Below are 6,000 nucleotides of genomic sequence, written 5' to 3'. Positions count from 1 at the left end.
AGTGTGTATTACCTATTTCTTCTTTGTAGTTAATCTCTTTGAGTATATTCTCTATGGCTGGTTTTGAAGACATAAATTCCTTCAGTTTCTGTTTGTCATGGAAGCTTCTTATTTCTCCATCTGATTTGATAGTTTTGCTAGGTAGGAACTTTTTGACTGGAAGTTGTTTTCTTTCAGAGTTTAGAATATGTTACTCCAAGTCCTTCTGGCTTTCATGACGGTTTGAGAAGTCTGGAGTGATTCTAATTTGTTTGCCTCTGAATGTCACTTGGCCTTTTGTTTTTGTTGCCTTTAAGATTCTCTGCTTGGCTTCCACATTGGTCATTTTGACATTTATATGGCATGGGGATCCTCTTCTCTGATATGTCTAAAGTGAGTTCTATAAGTTTCCTGGACCTGTGAATTGACCTCTTGCTATATGTTTGGAAAATTTTCTGCTATTATTTCTTTGAAGAGATTATTGATCCCTTTGGTTTCACCTTCTTTTCCCTCCTCTATTCTGATTATTCTTAGGTTAGCTCTCTTAAAATGGGCCCATATTTCTTCAATGTCAGATTCCTGCTGTCGATTTTTTTTTTCTAAGTTAGAAATTATGCGTTTGTTTTTGGAGTGATCATCTTCTAGGAGCAAGATTCTATTCTCCATGTGGTCTAACCGATTGTTTATACCTTGAATTGAGGCCTTTACTTCAATGATTGCATCCTTTATCTCTTTTTGACTCTCTCTCTGAATTCTTTTTGAAAGTCCTCTATTATTTCTACAGTTATTTTACTGATTTGATCTTGTAGAGATCTCTGAATTTCTGTGTTTTCAGGTTCTGATGTGGGGTTGTGGGCATTCATTGCTCTATTGTTGTTCCTCTTTCCCATGATTTCAGAATTTTGTGCCTTCCCTGGGTCACTACGACTTCACTTAGAGTGCTCTGTATCTCGAGTCTGTTGTAATCTCGGCCGCCACTACTCCTTTACTGGGTTGTATCTCTAAGTCTCATACCCAGGAAGTTAATTGAGGCTATGTGAGACTGTGGGGGTGCCGGGCTGGGCGTTTTCCCACAGGGAGCTGCAGCTAGGGTGTGGTATCTCTGCCACTGCTACTCCTTCACTGGGTTGAACTGTAAACTATCCGATCCAAGGAGGTTATCAAAGCTACACAAGTCCTTGAAAGTGCAGTACAGGGATTTCTCATTTAGGGGCTGCAATTACACTCACAGTTATTGTGCACACAGATCTGGAGCTGTGGCAAGGCACAGTGAACTCGCTGTAGCTGCTGGGTAGCTGCTGACAATATGGCACCGCTGTCACGCTCTCGGCCTTGAGGCTGGCGCTGCTGGCAATATGGTGCCACTGCCACGCCCTCGGCCATGAGGCTGGCATATTTCTTTTCTGGTTTTGAGCTCTATTCTTAGTCCCTGGAAGGCATGATGAACTTGACCACTAGAAGTTTTAAGCGTTCCTTGAGCTGAAAGAACTGCTGACTTACACCCAAATTATCTGCAGCTGCTCATTTTAGCTCCTTTTTTTCCTTTCCTCTCTGGAGGCTGGTGCTGTGAGGGAAGATGGTGCTGGCTTGCTCCACCACTGCATTGCAGGCTTGATTTCTGGTCTCTGGTTGTTCTTCTAGTCTTTTTTCTCTGTCCCTTGTGTTTACATTTTTTATTTCTCTGCTGATGGTGTTTTCTGGCTATGAAAAGCACTGATTTTGTGGCAACAGAGATCGAGTTTTAGCAGGACTCTAAAACGCTGCTTTTCTCAGTCGCCGTCTTCCCGAAGTCTCCAATCCTAAGAAGATTTATAGAACAGGAGAGAATATATGCCTTCTTATCATAAGCATTGCATAAGTAAAGGCAATTTGCAATTCTGAGGTTTTTGTTTGGGGGATATATTGAATATACATGTGCTTTAATTATATAATAGACCTGGACTTAGCAAAAAGAAAAATTTATTTTTATTTTCTATAAAACAACTTTTCAGAGTTCTTTTTATCCTTTATTCATTTTCATTCTTTTTGTTTGTTTCTCCTTTTTTTCGAATTTTTATTTTTTAATTTAATTTTATTTTATTTTATTTTTTAATTTATTTTAAATTTTATTTTATTTTTTATTGATGCAATGTATTCATACATCATAATGTTATAAAGAAAAAACTTTTGTTGACATATATACACACATCGCGCAGTTAGCCCCTACCTGATTCCCACCCCGTTCCCTCCTCATCCCTCCTTCCCATGCTTGGCTTAGTGGTTGACATCTAGTTTTATAGCAATTTATCCAATATTAATGATGATAATCTCACAAAACAGTTTCATTTGTCTGATACCAAGCTTTTGATGACTTAAAGATAACAGTTCAATATTTCTTTTTGCTTTCTTTCTTACCAGAATATATTTTTTTCTTTTCTTTTTTTTAGGTGAAGCTATCATACATTTATTTATTTATTTTTCAGAAAAAAAATCTATTCTGATATGGAATATGGACTCTAGATACCCAAAACAATCTCAAAAAAGAACAAAGCTAGAAGATGTATATTTTCTGATTTCAAACCATATAAAGCTACAATAATTGAAACAGTGTAGTACTGTTATAAAAGCAGATATATAAACCATTGGAGTTAAATAAAAGCCTAGAGATATATTCTTCCATATATTGTCAAGTTATTTTTGACAAGGTTCCCACAAACATTTGGTGGAGGAAATAATTATCTTTTAACTAAATATTGTTGAAAAATAATAATTACATGAAAAAGAATAAAATTGGACCCTTACCTAACACATATACAAATATTAACTCAAAATAGATAAAAGACCTAAATATAAATCTTAAGACTATAAACTTTTAGAAGAAAATCTGGGTCATAAAACCTCACAACATTGAAATTGGCAGTGATTTCTTGGATATGATTTCAATGGCACAGGCAACAGAAGGGTAAACAAACTCTCTAAAAAATAAAAAAAAATGTATATCCAAAGACAATGTAAACAGAGTTAAAAGTTACTGATAGCATGGGATAAAATATTTCCAAATGCTATATCTGAAGGTATATTAATATTCCAACTAGAAATCCTAAAAATTAGCAACAATAAAAGCAAACAATACAATTTAGAGATAGGTAAAAGACTAACATAAATAATGAATCTCCAAAGATAACCAATCTTAGTTGTCTGTTGGATGGAAACTCTTGTTTCTCTGGTTCTGGTGTGTGTTACCTAATTCTTCTTTGTAGTTAATCTCTTTGAGTATTTTCTCTAGTGCTGGTTTTGAAGACATAAATTCCTTCAGTTTCTGTTTGTCATGGAAGCTTCTTATTTCCCCATCTAATTTGATAGAAAGTTTTGCTGGGTAGGAAATTTTTGACTGGAAGTTGTTTTCTTTCAGAGTTTGGAATATGTTACTCCATGCCCTTCTGGCTCTCATGACTTGGTTTGGGAAGTCTGGAGTGATTCTAATTGGTTTGCCTCTGAATGTCACTTGGCTCTTTGTTTTTTGTTGCCTTTAAGATTCTCTGCTTGGCTTCCACATTGGTCATTTTGACAATGATGTGGTGTGGGGATCCTCTTCTCTGATCCTCTCTAACGGGAGTTCTATAACTTTCCTGGATCTGTGTATTGACCTCTTGCTCTATGTTTGGACATTTTTCTGCTATTATTTCCTTGAAAAGATTGTTAATCCCTTTGGTTTCACCTTCTTTTCTCTCCTCTATTCCAATTATTCTTAGGTTAGCTCTCTTAAAATGGGCCCATATTTCTTCACTGTCAGATTCCTGCTGTCGGAAATTTTTTTCTAGATTAGAAACTATGCGTTCATTTTTGGATTGCTCATCTTCTAAGAGCGAGATTCTATTCTCCATGTGGTCTAATCAGTTGTTTGTACTTTGAATTGAGGCCTTTACTTCATTAATTGCATCCTTTATCTCTCTTTGGCTCTCTCTGAATTCTTTTTGAAACACCTCTATTATTTCTACAGTTATATTCCTGATTTGATCTTCTAGAAATCTCTGAATTTCTGTTTTTTCAGGTTCTGATGTTGTGGGGTTGTGGGCATTCATTGCTCCATTGTTATTCTTCTTTTCCATGATTTCGGAAGTTTGTGCCTTCTCTGGGTTCTTCCCTGGGTCACTACGACTTCACTTAAGGTGCTGTGGATCTCAAGTCTATGGTATCTCAGTTCCCACTACTCCTTTACTGGGTTGTATCGCAAAGTCTCAGATTCTGGGAGTCAATTGAGGCTGCTTTAGACCATGGGGGGTGCCAGGTTGGGCATTCTCCTATGGTGTAATATCTCTGCCACCACTACTCCCCCTCTGGGTCAAGTCCCTGGGAGTACAGTACTGGGATTTCTCCTCTAGGGGCCCCAATTTGACTCACTGTTGAGTGCGCAGATGGAGCTGTCATGGACTCGGTGAATTTGCTGCTGCTGCCGCCGGTAGCAATATGGCGCCACTGCTGTGCCCTCGGCCGTGAGGCTGGCGTATTTCTTTTCTGTTTTTGAACTCCACTCTAAATCCTCGCAGGGTGCGCTGAGCCCAGCCCTTGGTAGCTTTCGATGCTCCCTGCACAGAGAAATCTGCCGAATCCTGCCCGGCTGTTCCACTGTGGCTCACCTCGGCTTGCTGTCTGCCGCTCCTCTCTGGAGCCTGGTGGGCTGTTGCGTGTGTTGGTCTGGTGCCATCCGGTGAACTCGCTGCTGCCACCAGCAGTAAGGCACTGTTGCCACGTTCTCAGGCGTGAGGCCGGTGTATCTCCTCTCTGGTTTCTGAACTCCGTTATGAGTTTCCTTCCTCTCTGGAGCCTGGTGCTGCAAGGCAAAATCGCCTGCCACTTCACGTTGCGGCTCCAGCTGCAGCACTGCGGTCTGGTTTCTGGTGTCTCGTTTTTCCAGCCCTCTTTTTCTCTGTCCCTTAAAATTACATTTTTTGTTTCTCTGCTGAAGGTGTTTTCTGGCTATGAAAGGCACTGATTTTGTGGTAATAGAGATTGGTTGTTAGCGGGGCTCGTAAGCCCCGTTTTGCTCCGTCGCCATCTTCCCGGAAGTCTCTGTTTGTTTCTTTACCTATAAGACAAGTTAGCAGATAATTACCCCCATAGCTTTAATACTAACTGCATATTTATTGCAGAAAACCTTAATTTTGGTAAGAATTTCTACTCTAATGAAGTCACGTGTGAAAGGAATATTATTATAAAATATTACTGAAGATGCAATAAAGATATTTAGCATGCAATTAAAAAATGAATGGGAAAGTAATTTTGGGTAAGTCTGTCTCCTGTGCCCAGACATGAGACATCAGGCAGAGGGCATGCTGCTTTTGCTGAGGCTGAGCTGTCGCCTGCTTTCCTTACATACATAACTACTAAGATGCAACAATGTGTTGTGTGGTCCCAAACTGGTGAGCAGGGCCAGCCCCTATTCTTATTTTATTTTATTTATTTATTTCTGTGTGTGTGTGTGTGTGTGTGTGTGTGTGTGTGTGGTACTGGGGATGGAACCATTGTACCTCCGAGCTACACTCCCAAACCTATTTTTACATTTTTTTAAATTTAGAAACAGGGTCTCTTAAGCCAGCAAGGCTGGCTTCGAACCTACGTGATCTTCCTGTCTCGGCCTCCCAAGCGCAGGGATTACAAGCGTGTGCTACCACGCCTGGCCCAGGCCCTGTTCTTAAGGCTGTGCAAAATGGAAGAGAACAACCATCTGTCTTCCACCCTCTTTGATCACATTTCTCCACCTTGGCATTCCTTTGTCTTCATTTTGTTTCCTGTATCCCTCCTCCTTTCTGCAGAGGGAGAAGCCTGTCTGAGTGGTCCTTAGCACCCCTGGAGTTCTGATTCTGTTCACTTCATCAACTGTCCTCACTTTCCATGCCTGCCCTTTCTTTCCTACTGGGCAGATGTACACATCTCACCTATTCTGAAAAGCCTTCACCTTGTGCAGTCACTCCAGGACTGCTCCATCAACATTTTGCTACCTATCTCCTGGAACAAATACTCTAAAACACTGTTTCCTAAGCT

The sequence above is a fragment of the Muscardinus avellanarius genome (genome assembly GCF_963383645.1).
Source record: "Muscardinus avellanarius genome assembly, chromosome: 7".
Classification (NCBI taxonomy): domain Eukaryota; kingdom Metazoa; phylum Chordata; class Mammalia; order Rodentia; family Gliridae; genus Muscardinus; species Muscardinus avellanarius.
This window is presented reverse-complemented; position numbering follows the sequence as displayed.